This window comes from Egretta garzetta, unplaced genomic scaffold (genome assembly GCF_000687185.1).
Source record: "Egretta garzetta isolate BGI_Z169 unplaced genomic scaffold, ASM68718v1 scaffold23, whole genome shotgun sequence".
Classification (NCBI taxonomy): Eukaryota; Metazoa; Chordata; class Aves; order Pelecaniformes; family Ardeidae; genus Egretta; species Egretta garzetta.
The window spans coordinates 1,520,030-1,540,724 of NW_009259237.1; positions in this window are offsets into that span (position 1 = coordinate 1,520,030).

A 20,695-nucleotide genomic window follows, 5' to 3' on the forward strand; every position below is an offset into this window, starting at 1 on the left:
CGGGTGGGCTGGAACCCACGCCAGAGCCCCGGGCACGGCCAGTCATAGCCACTGCCACGGGGGGTCTCCTGGGTGGGGGGCTACCCCCTACCTCGTAGCACAGAGAATCTGTCCAAGTTGGACAAACAGCAGGAGCATTTTACACTGAATCCAGTCACGTTTCCTGTCACGATCAGACATTTGTCCAGGAAAAAACCTGAAAAAGTTCCTCAAGCATTTCTGGATTTGGAAAATCTTGGTCTGTTGTAGCTCACAGCCAGAGGCTGAGGCCAGGCCTCTCTGCCCAGGCCGCCCTCCGGCTGCAGGCGGGGGGGGGGTGAACCTTTCCTTCTCAGACACACCTGACCCAGGGGCTGCCCCTCTCACTCCCTCTCTTTTCATTACCTGAAGTGAAGACACCTAGCACGATTCCCAGGTGGGGCTGAGCTCTATGAGCCCAGGGAGAAGTGCCCTGAGTCAGTGTGCCCATCCAAACCCAGAGGCAGAGTGCAGCCCCCTCCAGGCATGCCCGCACAGGCACACGTCAGCCTGCAAGCCCCCTCTCACCCACCAGCTTTCCTCACAGCGGCCAAGACCTGTGCGCTCTGAGGTGGCTGTCAGCGTAGTCGGTGCCATCTGGGTAGCTGCGGAGCAGTGCAGAGCAGAGCAAGGAAGGATGCAACACACAGCCCCTCAAGAATAAGGAGTGCATTTGCTGTTGGAGATAACTAGGTACCTCTTTGTGAAGGTAATCTGTCCATCCCCAGGCAACCCAACTGACTGTTCATCCCCCACGCCACAAGGCAGCACTCACGCTGCTCTGTGACCACACCACTCGGCCCCGAAGAACAAGGCTTTTATATTCTGTGGTTAATTAGCTCTGCCAATAACTCCAGGCAAAGAAAGAAAAATTGGCACAAAAGCTGCCACTGTACAAACAAAGAATTTGGAAGGAGGGAAGCTGATAAACAATGCATCCAAAGGAGGCTGAGGGACACTGGATTTAGCACAGTGGAGCAGCAAGTCCTGCCTGAAGTCAGCCCTGGGGAAAGAGCAAGAGCCTCCTGGCTGCAGAGCGGGGGACCTTGGAGAATTAAGGCTAAAATTTGCTTCAAAAAGGTGTTAAGAGTTCACAATTTGGGAATTGTGGCACCAGGGAAAGGCCTGCCATGAGGTGGAAGGGCGCAGGCGGGAGGGCTCCAAGGCGAACGCAGGGCGAGGCAGCCTGGAGCGCTGCCGCAGCACCCAGGACCACGCCTGGGGACCCAGCTGGCTGAGCGCAGTGCAGGCGAGTAACAAGGGGAGCAGCCCTGGTGTGGAAAACGCAGAACTTGGGACAGACAGGGGAAAATGGTGAGCAAACTCAGAAACACCCTGAGCTGAGCAGAAGGCATGAGGTAAAGACAGTTAATTAATTGGCTGTGGTGCTAAGAAAACTAGTTTTAGGAATGGTTTTTGATAGAAAATTCAAGGAGTCATGAATTGTCATTGAGAAATAAAACATGTAAGGGATCAATCAAGAATTTTGGGGGGGAGATGTAGCTGAGGAAGGAGGGTGATGCACATTAATTTGGGACAGTTTTGTCAAGAAATTGGTTTTAGACAGAAAATATGAGAAGGGAAATATGTATTAAAATATTTCCATGTAGTCCCAGTCCAAACCTACTGCCTTTAATGGATACCATCAGTCTCCTGTGATGACAGTATGAGAATTACCATTTGTTTTCTGTATGGATACGCTGTAGTGAGTACTACTTAGTGCAGCTCTGCCAAAATTGCCAAGCTGAAGCCCAGAGACGGGCAGTTGGCTGAGGATTTTTTCCCTTTTCTTGCTGGCTTTAGCAGCGTGGTGGAGGGGATGACTTTTGTAATTCCCGTTTTTAAACTGCTGAGATCAGATTTTTTTGAACGTAAAGGAAAAGTGAAAGCAATTTCAATCTAATTAAGCATATACAATAGGTACCCATAATATTCTCTAGTCAAAGAGCATATTGATCTATAATGAAAGGTTTCATTAATTCCATTCAAGGAGGCATGTTAACAAACGAGTGCAGTAACATCTGATCTAGCGAGCGGCTTGTTTCCTCCCTTCCTTCTGCACTGAAATCTCAGTGTAAACTAATCAGATTCTCCTCTTATTTTTCTTTCATTTGTTCATCTTCCTATAGGATCTATAGATAGATGGTTCTTATCTGCAAACAAAATTAAAGCAAAACTCCAGCTGAAATCTATATGTTTGCACCTCTGGCTAAGTCCCAAGTCTGATTACATTAATAACCACTGTGGAATTAATTTCACCTACCTTAAGCCATTTTAAAATTGAGTATCTACCAGGCTATCTATAGTAAGAGTTCATTTCAAGTCAGGAAAAAGAAGTCCCTCTAACTGGGACAGGCCGCTGGCTGGAGATGCCTCTCTCTATACCAAAGGGTTCTTAACAACTTGCTCAGACTGGAAACCCACCTACGACCATCTACAATTTGATGAGGCGAGTCCTACTTTTTATGTTGGAAACAGAAAATAAGAAGCGGTCAAAACAAAATCAGTGTGTGGCACTGATAAATAGCAACATTTGGTATATATTCCCTTTAGCCATTACATTTGGGCAGTTCCAAACTACCCTGCCATCGTTTCAGGAGAACTATTGCACAGAGTCCTTGCACAAGAAATGACAGTGGGTCACACAGAAGAGAAGTGTGCAGGGAAGGAGGGTACCTGGGAACAAAAAAAACTCCACTGAATTTCAACCAGTGCTCATGCGTGCATTCACAGCATGTTAGATGGGAGATTTTCATAGACTGTCCAAGTCCAACCTTGCCATTCCTACCACACACAAAGTCAAGAGAAAGAGAATACGCTACTGCAAATTTCTGCCTTTGCAGACTGTTTCTGCTGGTTGGTGACTCTTCATCTATGAAGCCTTAGGCTAGATGGTAACTTTATGAATGGCGTATTGAAGCCAACGTAAACTCAATGTGGACAGTATCAGATTAACTAGTGCGTAATCTTTCTAATTGCAGTTGCCATCTCTCTCTACAAAACGTTAGATGCAAACCAAAAAAGCAGGCCTTAGCTATGCCGCTGCTGTGGAAGTCATGGCAGAGCAGCAGGGGAGCACAGTGAGGTCTGGAGTTAACATTTACAGCTGCTTGAAACCTGGTGTCAGAATGAAATCAGTGTCAGACATAAATAAAGGAAGTTTATACATATTTTAAACAGTATTTGTTTTTGCATATCCATATATTTAGGTTAAGAACATCTGTGATAACAAATCTGCAAAATCTAAAAAAAGGTTTCTTTATCTACTGTGGGCTTACAGAATCTGAAGTTTGTTAAAATTCTGCTCATTGCTTGGGAAGTTAACCCATTTATCATTTGAAAATAAGCTAGCTGATTTGTTTTCTAAGCATCTGAAGGAGTACATGCACTCCTGCTAATTGAATCGTTGTTTTAGAAAGCTGCAGCTGAGTTCATGAAATAAGCATAAGCAGGTATACTGTAAGTTTAAGCTGGACATTTGTATCAGGGCACATGAAAAAGGTTGAACTGTGAACTGCGGAAACTGAACTCCAAAAAGCCTTTCACAATTCAAAAGAATTTATCAATGTCTCATTTACTCAATAGCTTGGGCATACCTATGCAATAAAAGTACGAAAGAAGAAACTTTTTTCCATTTTTTGACCCTGTTTTCTCCAAGCCCTACAGGCCCTTTTCCCACCAGATGGCTTCCAACTGACTCTCTTCCTTCTCAGCTACCTTTACCAGATCTCTGCAATTTCCTTCACTTTTCTTCTCACCTGGAAAGTATTAGAGATTTAAAAGGCACACGAACAGCATATTGCTATCTGCAGGAGCTGGGAGTTTAGGAAGAAGCAAGAGGGACAGTGAAGGAGAAGAGCAGCTTGATAATAAAAGGATATTCCACACAGTCTGAACAAAGTTTTTGTCTAAAACACCCTTCAGTTTCAGTGTCATTTCGCTGATGAAACAGAGCAAAATTTGATTCCTATTTGAAAACATAAAGGGTGAGAAGGATTGAAGGAGAGAGAAAAAATTATTCTTAATGGGTCAAAAAAAAAAAAAAAAAAAGGAAAACTAATTAAAGCCACAATGCCAGCACAGTGAGAAGACAAGAAGAGTATAACTTAAGGAAAGCATGCACCTTGTGGCAAGGAAGCAAGGCTTTTACACAGTGAACAGACAGCTCAAAGCATCTGGTATCTAAAGCTGTTTTTTCCAATAACAAATGTCTTTCATGTAGAAATATAGGAATATAACAACATGTGTTTACTTGAGAAAGGTTAAAACAAAGGCAAAACCACTGAGGTTAAAAAAATTCTGCACAAAGCAATTGATACAGAAACTATCTCCACAAAGTTAGCAATGCAAAAATCTTTCTTTGACTATACCAGTGGGTTATAACTGAAGCACTGAAACCTGGAGAGAAAAGGAAATTCTGAAGTGGGAAGACGATTACAGTAAAACCAAACCGAACTATTGAAATAAATACTAAAATAAAAGTCCGAACGGTGGTGGGGGGGGGGGAGGGGTGTTTTTTAAATTTCAAATGTGCACATAGAGCTTCTTGTAAGTGCACTAGCTACAGTGATAAATCATCAGCTTGAATCACCTATTCCAAGTGGCGCCCAGGGTGGTACATTCAAATACAGGACTGATGTGCCTGGTATGTGAAGGAGGAACCCATATCTGGGGTTTGGTTATCTCCTTTCCCTGTTCACTACAAAAAAAGGTCTCATTCCTATACCAGGGTGAAGAAAAGCTCTTCCCATTAATCTGCCAACAGAGCCTGGCCTTGAGGGCATTTCACATTTTAATTCGTTTTCATGATGAAGATGAAAATCCTGATCTTCAGTCAAACCCAAGTGGCCCAACTCAGGCCACAGAATAAGCACCTGCCTGCCCATAAAAGACAACAGAATTGAGTCCAATTTCATTTAGGCTGCAGTAGAACAGAAGTCTATTTTTCTCCAGTTTTCAGAGACCTTTTAAAACCATGTCTGTTTTTATTAAGACTTTGGTAAGGAAAGATACCTTGTTTTCTAAAAGTGGTTTGGCACATATGGAGTAGGGACAATTAGACATTTCTGTTACTGAGCTTTGAGACCACCTTACCCTGATACAGTCCTTAGAACCTTTTGGGACTATTTTATTCAGTTTTAAAAACTGTTGTGATAAGTAAGGATGCCGCAGAATTCTAGCCAACATCCCATTTCCTCAGCTCTATTGCAATGTGCCGAAGACCCGGCAGGACTGGACAAGTCAGCTTTTATGTTCTGAAGGGTTCTCTCAAAAGCCTGGGAAATCTCCAGAGGCACCGAGGCAGCCTTTTGGTTGCCTTGGTTTACGGATTTGACCCAATCATGGATCAAGCCCCAGCTGAGCAGTTTTTACAATACTAAAGTAGATTATCAGAGAACGGTATTCATAAGGACATTAACTGAAAAATGCTGTATGCAGAGGGTCTGCTGACCAATGTAGATTCGCAACTATAGACTCTATTTATAGTTCCAACCTAGTATCCAAAAATTACAGCGCAAAGGAATTCATGAGGAAAAAAGGCCTAAATGGTGAGTCAGACAGACCTCATAAACGTTTTAATGTATCAATGTCTTTTCCTAATGGGTTTCTAGAAATACAGATCAGAAAATTAAATTTCTCATTTAGACAAGGTATTATTTAGTTAGGAAGTTGAGACTAATTTATTTCTGACACTGCGCATTAAAAGAAAGAAATGCATTTTATATATATGTGCATGCACACACAGCTACGTGTATGGCACTGTCTGCATAGGCTGTCAAGCAGGATGGGGCCTCCAAATATATTCCTTGAATGTGTTCAACTTATAGCTTATATAATTTATTTTATTAGAAAACAAGTTTGAAAAAAATCACTGCATCTTACTAGAGAGCATGCATGGCTTGTACACACATCATTTGATAGTAAGATATAACATAGCTAAATAATTGGTAATAATTCTGTCACTTAATTCCATTTCTGAGTGTCACTTACTATGTCCGGGATGTGCTGTACAATTAATGATTATGCTGCTTTCAAAACCTAAGAAAAGAAAATAAAGTCTTCAAAATTTTGCATTTTTTTCCATTTTCCTGTGTTTTGTTTAAAGAATACATATTTGATTTGTTAGAATGCTCTGCTACAAATACTCTTTACATGTATATTAGGTATATCTAACATCAGTTTGCAAATAGCCCAAACTGTGCCCAGGAAGATTTAAAGGAGGATGTTCCTGTAATCTCAGCTGCTAACCCTTCTGTACTGATGAACACCAGGCAGTCATGCTTATCTAGCACAAAGATCTTTCTTCATTTAATGCCCGCAGCTTGAGATAGTCAATCTTGCCCAGCATGCACCTCAAGTATTTCAGATTGTTATCTGTGATTTTTGTGTATGTCCCCATACTATTCCAGGTACTGTGAGTTAGTAGCTACTTATCTATCCATACTAGGCCATAATCAAAGGCATTTTAACATCAGTATAGGAATAACCATGTTGCACAGATCCAGGAGATCAATCACTATCACAACTGTAAGAGTTCAGTAAACAATTATAAATTGAGCTGTTGTATATAGACTAGCAAAATAATGACAAAATTATAAATCCTTAGCCATAAATTCTACTTTAAGCTGTACATAGTACTGAACCAAGTGATATGCTATCACTGTATTAACATCCATCTGCTACTGAAAAAAAACCACTAAGTGACTTTTCTCTAATGAACTGGAGTAAAAAAGTTATAAAAAGAAATATAGGTTTGCTTGACTATTTAAAGTCACAAGATTATAAGTCTTTAATACTGCTTTTATCAGAAGATAAAAATATAGCGAGACTCTAGAGTTTGTCAGATGAGTCATTACTAAAAACATTACAAGATTCACGTAATAATCACAAAACACAAAAACAATCTCAGTTATTTAAACCTTTTGAAAAATGAAATGGCGCTGCTTCACTGTAAATCTGCCACATGGTTTAAAATTTCATTGATCACTAAGTAAAAGATTCTTTTTCTTTTTAAAACCTGTGTATAATAAGGTATCATTTTGTTTGAGTCCAGATAATTATTTAAAGAGTCTGGTGATATTTTTTCTGTATTTCCCAATAACATAAAACCAATATTGCATAGCATTTTTAGTTCCACATGCAAGCAGGCCAAGGGCTGTAAATCACACTCAGAGAGGTGATGAGAGGAGTGCTTGAAAATGAGAGGCTTTACTTCAGGAAGCTCAGATATATATTTATCTTTAATCTGTGTCTAGATAGATAATCTTAACAAGCTTCTGAGAAAAAAATTGTGTCCTTTTGGCATCTATTAGAAATCAGTACAAACATTAAGGTTCTACATCTCTGAAGGAACACGAGATGGGAGATTTCAACAGGGTATGTCCAACGACTACAGAAGTTGGGGAAGGCTTCACATTAACTTCTGTGAGCTTTAGATCAGGCCCCATAGCTTTGCAGCGTTCACACACAGGGAAGGGCCGAATGAGCTGCTTTCATCCTTGACCAAGCAGAGAGTGCTCCTGAGAAGACGCAAGTTCGCTGGTCAGTCTTCAACGGCACAGCGCACAGATCCACTGTGTATCCGTACAACCAAACAACCACTACCAATATACTACCACTATTATGGGAATAATGTCACGGCAACAATCATGTAAACTAATGTAAACAATTCTTATGTGACTTACATTTTGGATGCCCATTTAATTTTTGATGTTTCCCTATTTAAAAAATAAGATTTCTGTCCCTACTGTACTTTATGACACCGGTGAGAAATACAGCTTTTTATAATTCATTTCTGTTGCTTGGTCATTTGATGCTTTTGGTTATTTGTTCTGTATATTTGGTGATTTTTTTTTTTTTTTAGTTTTTGAGAAAAAAAAAAAAAACAACCACAAATCTTCTGTTAATTCAATAGCTGAGATGTGTTACTGTTTTCCTTCCATTTTTCAAAATCAGAAGGTAGATTAACACAGATGCTTAAAGCATCAAACAATGTCAGGTTTTTTCTGAGTGAAATATTGTGGGTGCTAAGAAATCGTGGAAAACATGCTCAGACTATGCTACCACCCTGTCAAATACAACTAGAAGAAAAACATATTCCATCTGAAAATCCAGTACACCATCCTCATTAATTTAATCAACAAAGGAAGAAAACCTGCATATATAAAAAAGAAACTAATGTGTATTTCCACATGGACTAAGCCTCTTCAGCTTATATTCAGGTTATACAATACAAAGAAATGCTTCACATAAGCATTTCATACAATTTAATACATCTGAATGGCTCTTTCCTAGAAGTATTGGAGAAAATTACATATGTTCTGGATCTGCAGGGCCCTTAATCCATGGACAATGCTTTCATTTCCATAAGACCTACTGAGAGAAAGCCTCATCTTTCTCCATTTTCCACTGCTGCAGTCTAAGAATGTGCAAGTAGCCCTCACTAAAGTGTTTAGCATCTAGATGAAGTCATTTCCATGGAAAACAGTACCTGCAACCCTCTCCCCTGTAGTAACCTCTAAGAGGTTCTCTGTAGTTGCTCTCTGCTTTTAGGGATGTATTTATTACTCTGACTCTCCTTAGCTTTTCTAGGCATCTTCCTGGAAAGAAGTTGCCTTTGGTGGCATTTCAGAAAGAAGTGGTTATTCTCTTCCGTTGCTGCCTACTCTGTATTCCGTAACCGGCATTGAGACCTGTCCTGAATGGACCAAAAATACTGATCTAAAATTTCAAGAGCATACCTACAAGATGGTAAAATGAACCAGTTAATAGATACCTCAGATTTAAAATTCAATTATTTCAATAGGCCTCATCTAGCCTTCTGCAAATAAAGTCACGGACCTACCTCTTACAACTTAAGTTTTTATGGTGTCATACATAAAGTATGTGGTACTACATTATAGGCCTAGCTGTTTTCTTTTTCAGTTTGATAATGCAGTTTGGCATTGTTTTGAAGTTTTAATCAGATTACACCGCTTGTGGTAGATCATAGTATTTGAAAATTTTGATTCAAGTGTACTAGAAACAGAGAATTTAAGAACAGCATTGATGAATAACAACCTTGTACCCCCAAGAGTTACACATGCTCACACATTTACAAAAAGACTGGATACATGGACCTTTTAGCATTTTAATTGCAATACTAAAATTGATAGTTGTGATGGCTACAAGTGTCCAACAAAACCAAGATTAAAAAATATGCCCAAATGCTTGATATTCCTGATCATGCAGAGAAAAGGGAGATTTTTTTTCTTTTATTTCAGTGATTCAGGCAATTAAATTAATACTGTTCCTGTATCATTTCAGTATCTGTTCTGCTGAAAAGTTAGGAAAGACTCTATAGGAGAACTGCAACATAAAGAGGCAAACAGATGAGGTAAAGAAGTTAGAGAATATAACTGATTAATTATTAATGTCATTAGTCCTCAGCTCAAGATTAAATAAAGCAAACAATCCTTTTGGCTAGCAAAGATGATGAAGGAAGAGTACCTGATTCAGAAACTTTTACACTTGCTATTTCAATGAGCTAAAACATAGGGATGCTATGCCAGATTCATGCCATAAATCCAGAATAACACCGTTGGCTTACTTAGATTTTACATTGACTTCAGGAGAGTTACTTTGAATTTACATCACTATAAGATCAGGATCAAACTGCTGAGAGGATATTATAAGAAGATTAAACATGATCTTAAACAGTGATATCCCAGGAGATCCGAGGATTTTCAATTTGCAAGATTTTACAACTGTCTGAGAGTTGGATAAATTTCAAATGCAGTTGCTTATAAGAGCATTTGCAGCTGCCAAAAAAACCTCTTTTAAGAACCTGGAAGTTGGCAGAGAAACTGAGCATCATGGAAGAGTGGAACACAACAAGCAAGGCTGCAAGCAAGCAACAGGGAACTCTGAGGGCATTTATGAGAGCACACAGCCATCACTGGATTCATTTGACTTCATGTATTCCATACGTTCATGCTATTCTTCTAGACACTCACAGTACAACTTTGAGTATAGGTTTAAAGCACAGATATATGTATTTTGATATCAAGGCCCACATTCAGCTGCCTACTTCCCACTCATGATAGACTGACACTGAAATCAACTCAGAAGACATTTCAGTACCTTGATCTGAATTATTTTGTTTTTTCCTGGGCAGAAGACTGATATTCATCACTTCCATGTCTGAATATTGATTCCAATGATGATGCCTCATCTTCTTTTCCTTCATTCATTAAGCAGTGTTCCTACAGAATTTAATGGAAAAAATTATTTTTGTCTGGAGGCCTGTGCTCTTGGATCTTTGTAGCTGTCTCTTGCAGGATTCTCTAAAAGCATCAGTGAGATGAATGCAGAAATCTAATCTGTAATTCTTAAGGCAGAGAATGATTTTCATTTCATTCAAATTAATTTCTCATCTAGCATAAGAGGGCACAATATCCATCTTCTGATACTCTGAAAGTCAGAGGCTCAGCTGACAAATTTTCCTGAATAAATGAGAGTCCCAAAGAACTGATTAACAAACAGTGAATTCTGTTCTGGTGCTGATCTACAGGTAAGGGATTTTGAAAAGAGATTAATGCTACATTCCCACACCATGTGTGCAATTGCGAGTATTGTGTGTCCTTTCAATTTGCTTATGCACACATGTACAAAACGACTAGTCAAGAAGTTGAGCAGATACACGTATGCTTTCTGGGTGCAACTATAATGGTTCTGTACACCAGAGTATTGAACAAAAGCCAAACAAAGTAGACAAAGACTTTTTTTTTGCACCTTTGACCCTGAAAATCAAGTCCTCTAAATCATTCTATTCAGAGATGTGCTGCAGTAACTGAAGTAGGCAGAATTTAAAGATACCAAGAGAATAATTTTAAATAATCTAAACTACATAAAGATATTATACATTAAGTGTGAAACACTATTGGCTAATTTGCAGAGATTTGCAGTAATGGGCTAATTTGCAGAAATCTCCAAATTCTACTGCCCTTAAATTTGGCTGAGCAAAGACCTTCAAGAGAGCATCTTCTCTAATTCAGAACTGATTTTTTATTATTTGGATGATATGATGCAACAATTCTCTAGTTCACATTTCATACAATTATGTAGCAGTTTTTCTGAAATAAAAGGGAACCGAAATGCACATACAGAGTAAAACAGTTTATTTTTATTGCCCCAAGCAATTATGGCCTGAAATCAGACATAAAGGCTGCAGAGCCTGATATAAAAGACCAGAGAAAGTATTCTAATTTCAATATAACTTCATTCTCTAGAAATGAAGTTGTCACCACGAAATATAACACTGGTATTTTTTATTCATTATTATAATAAAAAAAAGTATACCATGTAGTGAAGCATGTCCTAGATGACATTCCTCAGTAGTCCATGAATAAAAATTGTTTCTCCAGTACCGTATTCCTAGTCTGTGCAGCCTGAAGTTATATCCACGGCCTCCACGCATTTCACCTCTCTGTCCTAAATGAAATAGCCCTTGTGGCACTCAATCTCTCATCTTCCAAAGCATTTGGCACTTCAGCTTCTGTAAATCTCCAATTAAAATTCCAATTAACAAAAAGAATATTTCTTTTTGGCACAAAATATTCAGTGCCTTGTTTAATTTGGTCCTTAATTTGCATGCCTTTTTATTAGCTAGTGTTTAGAATGTTCATTTCCAGAATAGATTTACTTGAAGTTTTACTTGATATTCATCAAAATATTAAATTGAAGTTTTAACAACAAACTAAATTGACAATAAATCCAGTGTGCAGGTTTGACTGAGAGGAATTGGGAAAGGGAAACATTTTAGAAAAGTCAAAACATTGTTTTCACATATTTTAAACAAAATGTGTGAAAATGTTATTTATAAATGTAAACCAATATGAAATGTAGCTAAAATCAAATTTTCAAATCTAAATAGTTAAAACCTAGCTGCAATACCCTCTTTGAGCAGAATACAGCATTTAGTTCAACTATAAAAATATTTTGAGCTTTTCTATGAGAAAAAATAAATGTTTAAATTGTTTCATTCTGCTAACAGAATGGAAAAAATTAGTTCTCTGCACAGTTTAAATAAGTTTTATGAGAACACCTCTGAGTGTTTGTATCAGTACAGTAATGATGTGCACAGAAATATTCTGCTGAACTTTCAAATTATGAAGTTCACTGGTTTGATAATAAAGTACTTCTCTGACTTTGTTCCCCAGGAGCTTGCAGATGGGTTCTCATGATAACATATCCAGTATAAGTATCTTTTTATAATTTACACATTCCTAGAAAAAAAAAAGAACAGCCTATTTGTATCAGCCTTCAAACATATTAGATATGTAAAAGGCAATGAAATGTGAAAAGGCAGCAGTTAAAATGTGTAAAAACAAACATTTATAATGATATAATCAAGTCTAAGCACAAATTTCAACTTATTCATGGTGCAGATTACATGACATCTGATGATTGATGAAGATGGTTAAGTGAAGTGCTATTAAAAGCAGTGCGATGTTCAAGATAACGAGGTTATCGTATCATTATGCATTTTCTGGATGGAACTGGCAGGTAAGCCTCACTGGCCATCAAAATACTGTACTGTAATCAAAGTCCTTGAAAGCACAGATTTGAAAACATATCTAAAAGGCAAAGAGAGATTAGCTAATCCATTGTTACAAACACCTCTATAACTAGAAAATCACCAAAATGGGTAAAATAATAGGAAAATATAGTTCTTCCACAGAAAATGAAAGCATTTTATTGTTTTATAATCTTTACAAGGCACACAGAGAAAAAAGAAATATGTGATCCATACATCAAAAACAGACGTTTGCCCCGATTTCAGAAATAGTTATGCAAACCACAGGAAAGCCATTAAACACACTGGTGACCTGTATTTTGTGCGACCAGCTCAAACTGGGGGGGAAAAAAAAAAAAAAAAGAAAGAGTTTCTGATGATGGCTAAGATCTGGGAAGAAACTTCATCTCAGTGAAGGAGAGTTACACGTGGCTTCTTGCTAAAGATGAAGACCTTGTGTTCAAAATAGAGTGTTTCTAATGCATTTTTTTTGAAATATTTTGAAATACTAGCAGTGGCAAGTGGAAAGAAAACAAGAACAACTAATCTAACCAGCTTCCTAACCATACTAATCTGCAGAAAGATGATCCAGATCAAGAAAAGGGAAAAATAATGAAGTTAAAGTGAAATGTTGTCTAAAGAATCCACAGATTTGCCGATATATTAGGAACTTGTGTACTGCTTTCTCAACAAACAAAATACCATAACTCCATTAAACATAAATGCTAAAAATCTGTCTCCATAACAAAGCAATTATAATGAGACTTGTCATTCATCTCCTTTACAACGGTGTCGTGAGGCATGATTCATTACGTTTGTAAAGCGCTTTGAAATCCTGAGATGAAAGATGCCAAAGAAATGCAAAGTATTATCATCATAATACAAAGTAGTATTATCATTGTCATCAAAGCAAGTGCCTTAGGAAAGGGCACTTTTACACATGAATTAATTTGTGATTTTAACAGCTCACTTACTCCAGTGTAAAGCTTCTGTTACTATTAGATCCAAACCTGGATCCAGGGAGCGAAACTATCAGGACTATCTTCCTGCATTCCCAGCCCCAAGATGTCATTGCTATACAGAGAATTGCATCTGATTTACAGCTTAGCACAGTGCAGGCACATTTTAGTCTATGTCTGTCAATTCAGCATCTACCTCGGCAAGCAGCAGCCGCAGCTGAGGAGCACCTCTCCTCCAGGACACTGTGCATATTAAATTGTCTCTTTTCAGTTCGTGCAGGTGCTATTCTCTAAAGAATCTTGTACTGACAGAGTGCCAAAGTAAAAATGTATACAGATACATAAAAAAGTTTTAAATAAAAACATTTTTTTAAAAAATGATCCTTTGCCTCTATGTTTTAGCATCCCCCCAATTCTGCAAATAGATTATATCTTCACAAATACATTGAATTCCTCCAAAATTTCTTCCATATTAGCTGAAAATTGAGATTTTTTTGTTGTTGTTCCAGGCCGCAACACAGACTCACTTTGAGACCTATGTCATTAAAATAAGGGGGCTGTGCTACTTCTGTTGAAGGAGAGCTTCTGGTTCCATGTATCAACACCAACTCATGCGCTGTGGTACAGCAGCAGGATTGCTACAGTCAGCATCTTCATATGCAGGAGAATTGGTGGGAAGCATTGCAGATGCTCCCCACCAGCAACAGATCTCTAATGAACCCCTTTGCCGGGCAGACTTGGGGCTGAGTTATGGCTTTTGCCACTGATGTTTCCCACTGATTAAGTATTAATGATTCTTTACAAGGTTCAGCTATACTATGCTTGTTAATCTGTCACTTTTACGCACTTATCTAAAAGTAAGCAAATGACATGAAAGTTTAAATGGTTACATTTTTTATTGATCTTAAACCATGGTCTGACAGGTATTACTTTCTTTCCATAGGTGCTGGTTTTGGCAATGTCACTCAGCTGAAGAGCACTGAAATGAAATATTCCTGCTTCAGTTCATTAGAATATTCAGCATGTTAATACATTTATAAATCGTAATTAACTACTCCTTTCTGTTTTGTTTCTCTCCTGACTTGTTTTCTATTTCTTTGTTACTGTTTTGGGGCAGAGACAAAGTATGTATATTAAAGATTTTGGACCTCTCCTGGATAAAAGTTTCTTTTACTTATTGTAGCTGAAGTCATTTGCTCCTGCTTGAGGAGGTTCAAGCTCTCACTGTTTTTCTCCAGTTAAAACTAAACCAGTCTACTAACTTCAGCAGTGCTGTCCAGTCTTCACATATTGGACCTGTCACAACTTACGCCTACGGCTGTTAAATTCTGGTATTAATTCACAAAACTGTTTTGAAGTCAATGGAGCTGTGCCAGTTTTCATGTACAGAACATTCTGCCCATTATTTCTGACATCATACAATTATAGAAAAGCTCTACCAGACTCCTTGTTTTTATCAAGAAACAGTTTATTTAAATCAAGTGTATTGTATTGTACAACACTTTAGAAAAGGCTTAAAAAGCCAAGGGAGTATAAAGAGTAGATTACTGTATTACTTACAATATGGGGGTGGAATAGCTTCATTTTTATGTAAATTCCTCTAAGGAATGATGGGTTCATTTTGCCTTGATAATGTTCAAGGTAACAGCAATTCTTTGTGGAAACATCATATCAGATATACAGAAAAGGTTTCCATTAGAGTACACCGGAAACCAACATGCTTGTTTCTTTTAATAGAATAATAGATAGATTAGTTTGGGAGCAGTTTCTTTGGCTTTTTCTGATGGCTTGGAAAATAATTATCAGCATTCGCAGCTCTTAACACCGAATGGTTTGGGGTAATTAAAGGACACATATGCCACGTACAAAGGGTGAAAAGCAGTTGACATTGCTATTCATTCTGACCCTGACCAGCCATCAGAGCAAATTGGACATACTTGCTCATCGTTCAGAGGAATGATTAGCATAGCGCTAATCCTGTCTGCTAAATGATGATCATGGTGCTAATCCTGCAGACTGAGGAAGTCTAGGATTTTGTTCCTGGGGTACTTCAGTATCACGTCTCCACACCACAGACACACATCTGTCTACCACAATCTGACCTTGACCTGTCTGCTTACTAAGGCGTCTTGTTACAGAACAGCATCTGACTAATGTTTTCTAAAACATGCTTTCCAAAGACAACACAAAAATTTAAAACTTGTAAAACCAATCTACTCCCTCCCTTCCTCATACCAGGACAAACCAGGGAACTGATAAATCTCTATGCTCTGCAGCCATACAAAGTGTATTCCCCATCTATAAGACCAGTGCAGAACACATCGGACATATTCTATGGCTCAGAATTCAGTGGAGACCAAACGACCAAAATCTTGGGAAGCTCTGACTGAAGTGCCAGCTCCACAACTGCTTGTAGTCCCATCTTCTCAGCAGTGTGTAAGAACCAGCAGTCCACCGGTTCTTGGCTTACAGACTGCCAGGTCTTTACAGGAAGGCCACAGAGCACACAGTAAAGTTAATACTGCTTAAAGTAGCATTTGCTCTCCATAATTACTTATTTGGATCATTCCTCTGATTCAGAATACAATTTCTCTTCTTACATGGTTATTCTTCAAGTCACCACTAAACTCATTTACATTTATACCACTGGCAAAGAGAAATATTCTTTATTTATATGTTGATCCTTGTCCCTCTCCAGTTCACAACATGATTATAAAAAATAGTGTTGATCCTCCAATAAAACATAGAGACATATGAAACACTGTCCAGGAAGCCCAATAAAACAATAGGGAAGGAAAAGGCACAGAAGGAAACTACATACTGCTGCTTCTGTTCAAAACACAGACTGCCTGAAATAATCCAGTATGAATATAACATTGAAGTGACCTACAAAAATAAACACTTGATGTTTGACTCTCAAGACAAAAAACCCCACCTAGGTAAGACATCAAATGCAGTATAAAACAGTGAGGATAGTAGCTACAAGGCAATGTACGAAGGTGAAAGAAAAGATATATTACAAAAATCCTAAAATAAAAAGGTGCTAATTACCATTCATCTTAAAAGTATGCAATTTTCCAAAGCACTTTAACTAGCCATACTCTTCCTGTTAGTATGGAAGAATATTATTTCAGGTAGAACACTTCTAATGCAAAGCCAAAAACAGAGAAGCCAAATAAGTAAAAAAAAACCCCAAAACCCCAAACAAGCCCAGAATATTCTAAGTAAACAGCACTAAAACTCATTGGATTTGTAAAAGGAAAAGATGAGGATGTAGTACATTGTCTTTAATCATTACACCATCCTCTGTCGGTAACATCTTAGTGAGTAGGTTAACATGATTATTTGTATCATTTAGCACAACCATCTGGAGATACATAAAATACTATTTTAGGAGTCCCTGGGCTTATTCCTTTATAATGCTTGTCATAGTTTTGCTTAAACTATCACTTTAAAAAAAGTGTTTGCTTTCTAACTAACTCTTACATTTACTGTTAAAGTAAACACATCACTCTCTTTAATTTTACGTATCACGTTCACCCAGTTCAACAGAAATTTGCAGGGAAACATACTCTCAGCTGTACAGGTTCCAGTCGAGGAAATATGGAGCATACGGAAACCTTGGATCTCTTCCTATATGCTTAGAGCCCTGAGTGGCTGAAATCACTTCTTAGTCTCAGAAAACACTGGTTACAGTTCATTCTTAGCAGCCCCTTGGGGAACCTTTTGGGAACCAGTCAGACTCTACACTGCAGTCCCATCACTCTGGAGAGGTAGTGCCTACATCCAACCACATTTTTCAAAGTGTTCATACACTTCAGTGTCTTCTGACAAGAGAATTAGCTCTGTTTTCCCCCGCTGATGTTTTGAATGTGGTAAGAAGTCCATTAAGATAATGTTTAAAGTAAAACATTCCAAAAGATCAAGAACAGTAGAATTCATGATCTACATCAGTAAATCCTAAATCACACGCCTGTGCTTTTCTCTCTAAGTAGATTAAAAATAATATGGTATGCAATGCAGAAATAAACATCACAATCTCCTATCCTTTTTTCTCAGTCAGTGTTTCACAGACTTTGGGATAAAAAGTTATTGTTCTTGATTCTTGCACAGCCATTACTCTTCTTGTTTCTAACCTTTACTATGCTCTCCATTTCACAAAAGGTGGGGGACACATGACACTGTCTTGCCTTTCGTGACCTGATCTGCATGATATCTTCCTGTCTCAGGGGTACTGAAGGAACTTGTCTTCACCTCGAAACATCCATCCCATTTCAGCTGAAATATTTACTCCAGCTTTAGTCACTTACCCAAGGTTACAAAATGTCATTTTTCCTCAACCCTTTTAGTACAGGCCATGCTAGGACCGAGTTACATACAATCTATGGAACTAAAAAAGCTGCACCATGGCCAGTTTCCTCCTCTAAATTTTCTTGTATAAAACGACTCATTTATCATTATGAGAATAAACATCACATGCCCCATGAGTTGTGATTAAAGCCTTCTATATCATCTTGAGGGTTTGTAGTCATAAAAGTCTTAGCATTTACAGATTCCCTAGAGGAAGCCAAAGGAATCCTCAAACTTTGACAGCACTAAGGGATTTATATGGACTAAAATATCCACCAGAACATACAAAAACATCCAGTGAAAAAAATGTTTGGCTTAGACATTCTTATTAAAATCTCCTGTTAGTCTAACTCCATCTGTGACCTACTGATATTGACTTGCTCACTACAATATAGCGGTATCAACTAATCCAATCCAAAACCATCTATACGATACACACCTTGGACTACTGCTGTAGTGAACATTGCTTCCATCTGAGAAAATTCACTGGGGAAAACAGCAATGGAAATTTTATGAAAAAATGTAACACTACCTCTATTTGAAAAGCATTTAGTTATGCCTTGAATGAAGAATACAACATAAAAATAAATTGGATTCTACATTGTAGATGCAGAACTGTCTGGCTGCTAGAAGAGAGAAAAAGGTATTGCGGTAGCAGGAGATAATTATGGACGATGACAGGACATCTCATAAAGTCTCCTGGGGAAAAAAATAATTGATCCAGGCTATCGATAAGATAATTCCACTCTATCTTTCCATGTCTTCCTCTACTGCTGCTGCTTCTTTCTTTCTACTTTACTACTACTCTTATTTAACCTTCAGCTAACCCTTTAAGTAACCACTGAACAGCAGTAATAGTTGTATTAAATCAATAGTGTGGTATATAATCTTCTTGCTTTTTGCATTAATGTCAGGAGGTTTTCTTCTTTTTAACATCACTTTCTTAATGTTTCCAGTATGATAAGAATTTATTTTCTATTATTTGCAGTGCTTTCAATTGTTACTGCAACTGTACTTATTATTTTCCAACATTTGAAAACTGCTTCAGTGACAGGAACTAAGATCCTCAGCTTCATTTCATCTTTCTGCCAATGACTTATTTTGGATCCGTGCAGAACTCTAGACCTGGTTGTATGACAGCAACTGTTCATTCCATTGTATCCTTCAACATTTAAATAAGAATTACTCAAAAGTCCTGGAATTCTCACTGATAAGGTGACAGGAAGGTACTAGAATAGCAGTGCTGATGTAGCCCTGCCAGTAAGGGGAAGAAGTACAAGCTTAAAGAAAAAAAATAACATACCTACTTTTCAGTTTTGTTGTAATTCTGGATATCCTATTACATTACCTATTACCAGGGACTTTTATGATTTCAGTTCTGCAGAGTATAAACATCATCTTAACAGAATTAATAACTGGAACTATTATGGTTACTAAGAAAGTACTAGCAAAGATGTTGTAAAGCATTAAACATATTAACTCTAACGTTTAAAACAAACAGTGCACATAAATGAAACTAAAATTAAATAAGAATCTTTCTGCTGGCTCTTCATTTTAAGGAAATACTTGAGTTTCACTCACAGAAACGCTATTAGGAAATTAATTTAAGCTGACTATGCATGCCGAAAATAGTGTGGGCTCCAGAAGATGAGATAGCAGAAAGAAATGACTTAGGAAACATTATTCTAACCAGACCCCCTGCACGAAGACACTGAAACACCCAAACAAGACTAGAATTTAACGGTTTGATTTGTAGCTAGAACCGCACCAACAAACCGTTACTTTGTCTCAGCGATGTCACAATGACAACGGGAACTTTCCGTGACAAATGGAGGACATGTGAGACCAAACGCTATTCTTTACAGAACAGCATTAACTTCTTTGATGAATGTAATGAACTTATCAGACAGCAAATTTAGCTGGGGAAATCCTAAACATACCTGACACAAAACATACTGAAATCAGACAAATCCAAACTAGACATGTATTTGTAATGGATAATTGAGCATGGCAATAACTAAGGAAGGATGGCACCTTCATCTTTTCCCATCATCTAGATGCTTTTCTTGTTAAAATGTTATTGCCTCATTCACATCATGGGGCCCCGTACAGTAAAAGGGCAAGATTTATTGCACATAAAAGGTCAAACCAGATAATCTAATGGTTCCATCCAATCCTGAAATTAAAAACACTTTTTGATTACTTGCTCTCTAAGCTCTATACACATGCATGTCTTCATAAACGCCTGTACTACAGAAGGAATTTCCTTCGAAGTGCTCCTTTACTTGCAGTTGTTATTATTCTCCTCATGGATTTTTTTTTCTTTTCTAGTAGAGAAGAAACAGGATAGCAAAAGACGTCTATTAAATTTGGGGTTGGATTTTTTTTTTTTTTTTTTTTAAATACAGGTTATACAACTAGTCCTCTTATGGCTTTATGGCTAATATGTTCAACATTAATATTCCTCACCAACAAAGGTGTGAACGTTCTACGGTACACACCAGGCAGGCAAAGGCTATTTGCACTGAAAAAGTGAACATTGCTCAAATGAAAAATTTAGATTACATTTTTTTGTTTGTGAAAAATATACCATTTTGTCTTTTTTAACCCAAAATACATTTTTTTTCTAAACAAAAGAATGTACCAAGATGCAGCCAAGATATATTCTTTAAATGAATAAAACTAGGATTTAAGTGCCATCCACAGAAATATCTAAGATGTGACTTCTGAAGATTAGTTTATATGGCATAAACATAAATGGAAAAGACAAATCATATAACTTGGCGGAAAAAAACCACCCAAACAAACAAGA